The sequence below is a fragment of the Leopardus geoffroyi genome, chromosome A1, assembly GCF_018350155.1.
Source record: "Leopardus geoffroyi isolate Oge1 chromosome A1, O.geoffroyi_Oge1_pat1.0, whole genome shotgun sequence".
Lineage (NCBI taxonomy): Eukaryota > Metazoa > Chordata > Mammalia > Carnivora > Felidae > Leopardus > Leopardus geoffroyi.
Genome location: NC_059326.1, coordinates 111,157,625 through 111,167,719, shown reverse-complemented (window position 1 = coordinate 111,167,719; position 10,095 = coordinate 111,157,625). Strand labels below are relative to the sequence as shown.

At 47.4% G+C, this 10,095-nt stretch overlaps 1 long non-coding RNA gene across 1 annotated transcript; it reads right to left on the bottom strand.

Annotated features, from left to right (window-relative positions):
- Positions 1-587: 587 nt before the first annotated feature.
- LOC123600918 lies at positions 588-3,807 on the bottom strand. Its single transcript, XR_006713888.1, has 3 exons — positions 3,233-3,807; positions 3,031-3,096; positions 588-758 (listed from the first exon to the last, which is right to left on the bottom strand). It is a non-coding gene; the product is annotated as an uncharacterized LOC123600918 (long non-coding RNA).
- Positions 3,808-10,095: the final 6,288 nt, after the last annotated feature.

Below are 10,095 nucleotides of genomic sequence, written 5' to 3'. Positions count from 1 at the left end.
AAAAAAAAAATTAGGGGTGCCTGGGTGGCTCAGTCGGTTAAGCATCCGACTTCGGCTCAGGTCATGATCTCACGGTCCGTGAATTGCAGCCCCGTGTCGGGCCTGGAGCCTGCTTCAGATTCTGTGTCTCCCTCTCTCTCTGACCCTCCCCAATTCATGCTCTCTCTCTGTCTCAAAAATAAATAAACATTAAAAAAAAGAATTAAAAAAAAAATTAGACATGAAGGGGGCACCTGGCTGGTTCAAAGAGCATGTGATTCTTGATCTCGAGGTTGTAAGTTCAAGCCCCATGTTGTGTACAGAGATTACTTAAACTTTAAAAAAATAAAGAGGGGCACCTAGGTGGCTCAGTCGGTTAAGCAACAGGCTCTTGGTTTCGGCTCAGGTCATGATCTCAAGGTTCATGGATTTGAGCCCCATGCAGGGCTGAGCATGGAGCATGCGTGGGATTCTCTCTTCCTCTCTCTCAAGTAAATTAAAAAGAAAGAAAGAAAAAATTAGACCTCAGGGATCAATAATATTCTGGCTGTTACTTGGTAAACAAAGTAACCCTTGCTTTAGAATGTGGATTTCGATGTGGGGCATCATAACAAACAACTTAAAATGTTTATTAAAGTCACTGATTTCAATGATGGCAATATGCCACTAAAAACAAGCTCTTTACGTTGCAAAAAGGAAGTGAAGGGCTTTCCTTCTTGACTATTGCAAGGGCTTGGGTTAATGGGTAAAACATTCCTCTAGTCAAAAACATTTCATGGCTGTAAAAGTAAAAAAGAGGAAGAAATCATTAGAGGTGAAGTACAGGAGGACAGGGAGAGAGCAAAAAAGGAACTAAAGGTGAACTCAGTAGTGGAATTATAGTCCCATTTCATCTGGGATTAGCAAAATTTCAGAAACTCCAGAGATTACAAACATTACTAAGTGACAGAACCATTTTTAGGGTTCTCCTAGCCTTTGGGTTGGGGTTGAAGTCTGTCTAGACCTATATCTTGATTGGGAAGCCATCCCAGATTGACTGCAGTTTGGAGAAAAGCAAGGTGACTTTTGTCTATTCTAGGCACTTCACTTAAAAAAACAAACAAACTGGGGGCACCTGGGTGGCTTAGTCGGTTTAGCCTCCTACTTCGGCTCAGGTCATGATCTCGATTTATGGGTTCAAGCCCCACATCGGGCTCGCTGCTGGCAGCAAACAGCCTGCTTCTGATCCTCTGTCCCCTCTTCCTGCCCCTCCCCCACTTGCCCTCTCAAAAATAAACATTTAATGAACAAAATGGAAGTACAGTTGACACAGGATGTGATATTAGTTTCAGGTGTACAAGATACTGATTTAACAATTCTATACATTACTTCATGCTCCCCACAGTTTAGTCACCATCTGTCACCATACATTATTATATTATTTACTATATTCTCCATGCTGTACTTTTCATCTCTGTGATTTAATTATTATATAATTGGAAGTTTGTACCTCTTAATCCACTTTATGCCCCACACCTGGCCCCCCTCTGGCCTACATTCCTTTCACTTGGAGTGACACACTTGCCTTATCCCAATTCTTCACCTTCAAGACCCAAATAAAATTCTGTCACCTCTGAGACACGTCTGTGACATCTCTGTAAAAATAAATTCCTGGAGGGGCGCCTGGGTGGCTCAGTCGGTTGAGCGTCCGACTTCGGCTCAGGTCACGATCTCACGGTTCGTGAGTTCAAGCCCCGCGTCAGGCTCTGGGCTGATGGCTCAGAGCCTGGAGCCTGCTTCCGATTCTGTGTCCCCCTCTCTCTCTGCCCCTCCCCCATTCATGCTCTGTCTCTCTCTGTCTCAAAAATAAACATAAAAAAAAAATTTAAAAAAAAAATAAAAAAAAAAATAAATTCCTGGACTCGGAAAACATTGCCTCTAGCCACCCTGTTTTGTTATAAAGATTCTCTGGACTAAGTAAATTAGTGTAATTTACAAGAAGACAGAAAACATTTAACTTTAGCTGAGGAAGCACATTTTGTTCAAACAGTTTGGCACAGGAAGGGGTTTAGACATCACAGTAGGGTAACAGGACTAGTGCCTTACTTGTGAATAACTGCATGATGAACCACGGTTAGCTTTGGGAGTGGGTCCTATGCTTCGGATTGATTGATCGAGAATAGTTGATGCACAATGTTAGGTTAGTTTCAAGTGTACAACACAGTGATTCAACAACTCTATACCCACAATAGTAGCTACCATCTGATATGCTTCAGTTGTGTTGCAACAGAAAGAGGAAAGTCAAACACTTGTCCTCTCTCAATATGGGAGGAATAGAGAAAGGCCTAAATTTTATTCCTGGGATCTGAGTTTTAACACCATTAATTCTCTTTTTAGCATTAACAAATGACTTAACCTTTTAAATTCCAGGTGGAGATTACAATTCCCACCTCCAGAAGTTGTTAGAAGGATAAATTAAGAAAATGTACTGCAAAAATGGAGCACCTGAGGGGTTAAGCATTTGCCTTTGGCTCAGGTATCTCATGGCTCATGAGTTCTCACGGTTTGTGAGTTTGAAGGCCACCTTAGGCTCTGTGCTGACAGCTCAGAGCCTGGAGCCTACTTCAGATTCTGTGTCTCCCTCTCTCTGCCCCTCCCCCACTCGGGCACTGTCTCTCAAAAGTAAATCTACATTAAAAAAAAATTAAGAAAATGTACTGCAAAAATGTACTAAACACTCAACAAATGGTAGCCATATATTTAATAATGTACATTTACGTACAAAATATAGCCCCTGGCTTATGCCCAAAAAGGCAAAAGTGTTCGGGGCAGGCTAGGTCTTTTTATTTTTTGATTAAGAGAGAGAGAGACAGAGAAGGGGAGGCACAGAATCTAAAGCAGGCTCTAAGCTCTGAGAGAACCGACCTCGGCTTTGAACTTACTGGGAAATCATGACCTGAGGTGCGGGGCTTGAACTCACTAACTGTGAAATTATGACCTAAGCCGAAGTCGGAGGTTAACGGACTGAGCCACCCAGGCGCCTCAAGTCCTAACATGGAGTTGCTGACTTACCAGAATGAGCTGAACCTCTTGAAATTTGATGCAGAACCTCGTGCTCAATTGTGTGGGCATATTCTTCTGCGAAAACGATAGTTTGCATCAGGGTCTCAAATAAGTTCGTGAACCAAAATAGGCGAGGAACCACTAGGGCAGTTAAGGCTTTGATTTGGGGACAAGGAATTGGGGGATGTCCTAAGAAAACGCGTCAGGCTACCTGAGGGGACGTACAAATCTGTTCTGTGTGGGTCTCGGCCTGCTGCCCTTCCCTCTGGAGGTCTCACTAGGGAGCACACGCACGTTGGCTCTTTTCTCTGTCGCCTGGGCCCGGCGAGGCGGCCAAAAGTCCCTCTACCTAAAGAAGTCCGCGCCGTGGGCGGAAACGAGCAGCTACGGAGCGTCGCACAAAACAAGCCACTCGGCAAGGAGGGGATGGGTGGTATGTGTGAAGACTCTTTAAATGGACGCAGGGGCGGGACCAGTGCGCGGAGCGGGACTGTGGGGAGAGCTCCGGCCTATGAGGGAGCCGCATTCAGGCGGCGGGGGCCGGGCACCACGGATAGCTCTGGCCTATGAGGGAGAGGCGTTCGAGCGGCAGGGGCGGGGCGGCGGGCAGCCCTCAGAGCCTAGGAGAGAGGGACGTTGGGGTGGCGGGGAGCGCGTAGGATGCGGGGACTTCACTTTCGAGAACATCTGCTAGCACGACTGGGTAAGGGGCAGAGCTGGAGAGCTCTAGCGCCAGAGAAGCAACGTAGGTAGGATCTTGTCAGGACACAGCTCTGACAGCTCCTGCAGGAAACTGCAATGATGCTTTCTTTCCTGACTGCCTGGCAGCAGATGGCAGGAGCACGAAGCTATTTAGAGAACAGCCCGAGTTTTCCTCCACCTCAGTTTCTATATGGGGCCAGGCTCAGAATCATCAGTCTTGGGGCACCTTGATGACTCAGTCTGTAAAGCATCGGACTCTTGATCTCAGCCTAGGTCCTGATCTCGGGGTTCGTGAGTTCGTGTCCCTGTGTCTGGCTCTGCGCTGACGGTGCAGAGCCTACTTGGGATTCTTTCTCCCCCTTCTCTGTGTCCCTATCCCACCTGTGCTCTGTCACTCAATCAATACATACATACATACACTAACTAAAAAAAAAAAAGTATCATCAGTCCTCTGGAAGTTGGGTGGCAGTGGGGCCCCTCTTGGATTCTCTAGGGCCTCATTTTGCCACCCTCCTTGGAGAGGCAATGCTCTGACCCTTCAGATTACCTGATGATTGGACAGCCTTTGCCTACCATTCCATGTGCCAGTGCTGGGCTGGGCAAAATAGGGAGGGTCCCTACTAGGGTTCTCTCACTCTTTTTTTTTTTTTTTTCCCCCTCTCACACACAAAGCTTTACATATGGGAAACCATTACTTATCACCAGGCACTTGCCAAGTATTGTGCTGGTGTTAGATTGGGTGCTTAGCCCCACTTCCTGTCTGCCTTTCCTTTAGTCAGCAGGCATTTCCTGAACACCTGCCTGCTGGCACCTGGCTTCACATACATACCCAAGACATGGTGGGAGGCCAAAGGAAAAGGCCCTCAAACATTACGAAGAAGGTTTCTAGAAAGCAGGCACCACCAGAAGGAGTACAAACTGGTTAGCCAGAGGAGTGAGAGAGGATGTGCCAAGAAGGTACCCAACAGATACAAGGGCATGGCAGTAAAGGCCACATTGTAACTTTGGGGACTGGTGACCCCTGAAGGGGACTGTGTGTAGAATGTATTAGGAGAAGGCAAGAGTGGAGGGAAAGACTGGAAAGCATGAAGCCTGACCTGAGAAGGAAGCAGGAAAATAGGGCTGCCTGTTTCCCATCTTCCGACCTGTTTCTCACCTGTAATAATAAGCATCTTATTTCTAACACCAGTTCCAAAACCCAATATTGTATGATGTATGACCATGTTTTCTAACCCACAGTAGGAGCTAGTGATCCACCAGGATAGCCTGCTCTTGGACCCATCAAATCAGGATCAGGACATGCTATTTGAAGTTGGGACCAGCTGGATAGATGTGTCCTTCTTCAAATGCCACACTGATTGTTGAACACGTGTACAGGAGTGTGTGGCACTGACAACAGGGAAGATGCTGATTTGAGGTAAAACTGAAAAACAAGCTTGAAGCTGTTAAGACAGCAGAGATTGCCAGCCTATAAAACACCTGACTGAGCCCTGGTATCAATTGCTGAGGATACTGCTGGCAGTGGGGGGGGGGGGGGGGGGGGGGGGGGGGGGAGAGCTGAGACAGGATTTGTCCCATCTGACCCTTCTCTCTGCAAACCTCTGACCCGGGACTGGTTTTGCTTGAAAAGTGTGGGGGTCTGGTGGCTCCATCTGTCAAGCAATACAACTGTCATTGTAGGTGTAAGGAGGAGCATACCCCCCATTCTAATCCCCTGGGAAAGTACTGAACTCAAAGAAGTGTCAGATGGGCATGATAACTTAATCAAATAGCCCAAAGGGCTATCTAGTGAACACTGGACTATACCTGATCTCTGTGGCTCCAGTGCTCAGGGGTACCTGTAAATAGGAACATCAAGTTTCAAGGAGAGAATTATAGTTGAATTTAAGGAAGACTTTCTTAGCACTGATGATTTAGCACTTGTTGCTTTTATTTTATTATTTTATTTCATTTCATTTCATTTCATTTTATTTATGAGAGAGTATGAGTGAGGGAGGGGCAGAGTGAGGGAGAATCCCAGAGTGGGGCTCGAGCTCGCCCAATATGGGGCTCAAACTCACGAACAGTAAGATCATGACCTGACCCGAAGTCAGATGTTTAACTGAGTGAGCCACCCAGGTACCCCAGCACTGGGTTGCTTTTTAAAATGACAGTCTCTCTGTCATTAAAATTCAGAGGTTTTCTACAGAAGTGGTGTGTAACATGAGGTTTCACATCGCACCACTCCCAAACTCTGAGGTCCTGTCACCCATATGCAGACCTTCAGAAGAGGGCCAAGCAGGAGCCAGGATTAATGATGCAAGTTGGTGCCAGTCCCACACCCTTTCTTGACTAGAAGAAAGTGCTCCTATGGGGGTGGGGGCAGTCCTTGAGATTTGAACATCCTTCTGATTCCTGATGCTTCTACAGGACACATTGCTCTTCCATTGATGTTAACTCATTGTTGAGACTTAACATTGGATGAGACAGCGATTAGGCCTGCCTGAGCTCTTTCCCAAGCCTCTTAGGCTTCCTTCTGTATGCTAAGGGCATGAATGTTATGGCTGGCATGGGAAGCAAGGCTATGGAATGAAGCACCTGCCACTGGAACCAGGCAGTCACCACCCATGTCCCCAAAATGGGAGTTCGGAACACCCACGGGTAAAGGTTTATTTTGCTGAGTCACTTTTCTCCCTTGGCTTCTCTTGTAAACCCCAGCTGCTCTTACAAGTTTAATAAGTTGCTCACAACATTCAGTCCCTAGCAATAGAACATTCCTTATTTGCACAAAGGGGTGGAGGTGGGGGACAGGAGGGATGTCCTATTCACTAGTTATTGGGTTACAAGGTTTCAGGTGTACGGGATGGCTGCCAAAGAACTCAGGCCCAGGCAGCTGACTGTCACAGGTGTCACATGAGCTGCTTTTCTGATGACCACCAGATGTTTTATAACCACCCCCTATTTCAGCCCCCACCCAAAGAGTGGCACTTGGTCAGTCCCTTCCCTGACCCCAGACCACAGTTGTCCTGGCTGGGGGGTAGGGAGGCCCAGGAGAACTTGTAAACAACCAGGCTTTGCCGGCTCAGATTCCCGGAAGTGAGAGTTAGTAAACAGATCCCTCTGGCATCCTCACTTCTGGTCAGTCTGCCAACGCTACATCGGTCAGACCTCCTCTTCTCTTCTCCTTACACCTTCAGTGACTTCTCATTTTGTCCACCTGATGCCTATGCCCACTTTCACTTTTCAGACACCTTGCATGGAGGGCCCAGCCGGAACTCTCATCCTCATTTAAAAAATGAAGAAATTGAGGCCCAGAAAGGACCAAAACACAGGTTCTTAATTCTCCACTATGCCAACCCCCCAGATTCCATTTCTTCATTTGAATGCAGCTGGGATCCCCCCCCACCACAGTATTCTCTATTTTTTTTTTAACTGGGGCAAAAAAACACATAGCATAAAATTTGCTCTTTTAGCAATTTCTAAGTGTAAAGTACACTACTGTCAACCATATGCACACTGCCATGCACCAGACCCCCAGAACCCCCTATCCTGCCTCCACACATGTAACTCAACTCGGGGTTTGCTGCTGGGGGAGCATTAATTTGAACACAACCCAAGGAAATGTCAAAGAATTTTTATAACTTGTCACAAGTAAGGAGACAGGGAGATTCAAAGCACTGTCTCCTCTTAGGGTTAGTACAGGAGACTTTTATTCAGTATGCTGCAGAACGAGGGCAGGGAGCTTGATACATTAAAGAATTTACGCATATTTTGTGACTTAGACACTTCGGCTCAACTGCACATGCTTAATATTTCCCAACATTAGTGCAGACATAGTATGTTCAAAACTGGCTGAAAAGCCCTCCACCCATAGGAAATCTTCATATTAGAATGAGTAAATGGTAACTTTAAGGCAACTTACTGGGCTTCTCTGCAAGTCCTCAGCTCCAGTTCAGCTCAAACTTGCTCTTACAATGGAGTATCCTGTGGAACACCTGGTCCTCCATCTCCTTGGTGGGAACTGCTTGTTCTCTAAAACAGACACAGTCTTTCTCTGCTTTTGTTCCTCCCCCCTCTTCCTTCCTACTGACAGCTTGCAGCCCTTTGATCCAAGTAACTCCCCTTCGGGCCCTAGCTAACATACCCACCGAACAACCCCCACCTCTTCTGCCCCCAGCCCTGGCGCCCACCCCTTGGCTTCTTTAGGTACCTCACAGAAGTTCTATCATGTAGTATGTGTCTTTTTGCAATCACTTATTTCACTTGGCAAAATGTGTTTAAAGTTCGTATGTCAGAATTTGCTTCCTTTTCAAGACCGGGTATGTTTCAGTGCATGAATCTAACACAGTTTCTGTATCCATTATCTTTTTACAGGCACATGGGTTGCTGTAGCTCTTGGCTATAGCAAATAGTATAGCAAACAATATAAACGTTTTAGATGCTGACCTGAGTCAGCAAATAAATGGTCTGTGGGCCTCAAATCCTAGCGAGCAGGATCCCTTCCAGGACACCTTGAGGTTCTGTTCAGCCTTGGGTTGGCATGTGAGATGTAAAGGGGGCTGTAGCACAGTTAGACAGGTGCAGCATGGGTTCTGGATGTCCTTGCCCGTGGCTGCATCCCCCTTTCCATTGCTTTCGAACTTCAAGGGTGAGAATTTCAGGGCTGTGGGGACAGTCTTGGATCTGCTTCAGTGTATATACACAATGGCAAATCACTCACCACACTGCTCCTCTACCTGGGACCCAGTATAATTGGAGGACAAGAGGCTCACACTAGGATTGCCAGGTAAAATACAGGATGCAATATTTAGAACATACTTGTACTTGGGGTGCCTGAGTGGCTCATGTGGTTAAGCATCCGACTTCGACTCAGGTCATGATCTCACAGCTCATGAGTTCGAGCCCCGTGTCAGGCTCTGCACTGACAGCTCAGAGCCTGGAGCCTGCTTCGGATTCTGCATTTCCCTCTCTCTCTGCCCGTCCCATGCTCATGTTCTCTCTCTCTCTCTCTCTCTCTCTCTCTCTCTCTCTGTCTCAAAAATAAATAAACATTAAACATTCTTTTTATAAAGAACATATTTGTACTAAAGAATTATTCAGTATTTGTCTGAAATTCTAATTTCACTGTGTGTCCAAAACTGTTATTTGTTAAATCTGGCAACTCTACATTCTAACCCACTGAAGGTCTCCCTCACAAACGGGGACCAGGGCTTTAGCATCCCAACCCAGTTGCCTTTAGAATGGATGGCAGGGATGCTTCTGAAATCCAGACCTGGCTTGGAGCACTGGGTGTTGAGCCCCATCCCGATACACTCAGCTTGGCCCAAGTTGCCTGCTTGACTGAGCCCACCTTTTCTCCCTTTTTGACTCTTGGCAGTAAGTCTGCCTGAACCCCAGAAGGCTGCCCTAAAATCCCTATTTCATGATCTCCTCTTTTATCAAGCAACCCCCAAATAGTGATCACTATGCCTTATGTCCTGCCTGTGCTTCTCCTCAGGGTAATGAAGAGTGGGTGGCTGAGGCAGACACTAACAGGGACAGCTGCAGCTCAGAGTGTGGAGGAGTTGGCCCTTATGGATGCCCTCAAGAACCTGGTCAGGTGAGACTGGAGTGTGGAGGTCTCATATGAAGGGGAGCCTAGCATGAGACCACTTTGAGCAACCTGCATTTCTGGCATGGGTCCACAGTGACTCCGAGTCCTGAAACCCTCTCCTAGAAAAGGGCCTTGGCTGCCTCTGGCACCTCTGGGCACAGCCAGAGGTGCAAGGAGAGGCACTTAGGCTGTCTCTGGGAACACGGAGCACTCCCTCTGCAAACCACTAGTGATTCCCTTTCTTGCTTTAGCAGTTAGGGGACAGCAGGGCCTGGAAATCCTTGGTTCACTTACCCTACCCAGGGTGGACACCCCATAGGCCTAAATCACTGCCTTATCTTCTCAGGAGGCCTCTTGTCCCTTTAACAGCCTCCCTGTTCCTGAAGGCAAAGATCTTTCTCTGTGCTGGCTCACGAAGGGCCAAAGGGCCATGGAGAGGGGGTCACTGGTGTCCTGGGGACAAAGGGGTCTAGGGTTCTGAGACTAGGGACTGCAGGATTGGTCCTGGCCCTGTGTGCTTTGGGACTTGGAGGTGGAGGCATCTGGGCTGGGGCCAGGCAAGCAGCAGATGGCACCCCATACCCCATCTTGCAGACAGAAATTGGGTGAGAACAAGGGAAATTCAGAGACCACCTCCCCCCTGGCTTTACACTCACAATATGGTCTCAGTGAGTAATTGCACACTGCTCTGGAGTTACATGATTAAAGTCTGTCTCCCACACTGGCCTGGTCTCTCCATAGGGACATATGGTCATCCTAATGTCCTCAGGGCCCAGTAGCAGGTGCTCAGTGAGTACAGA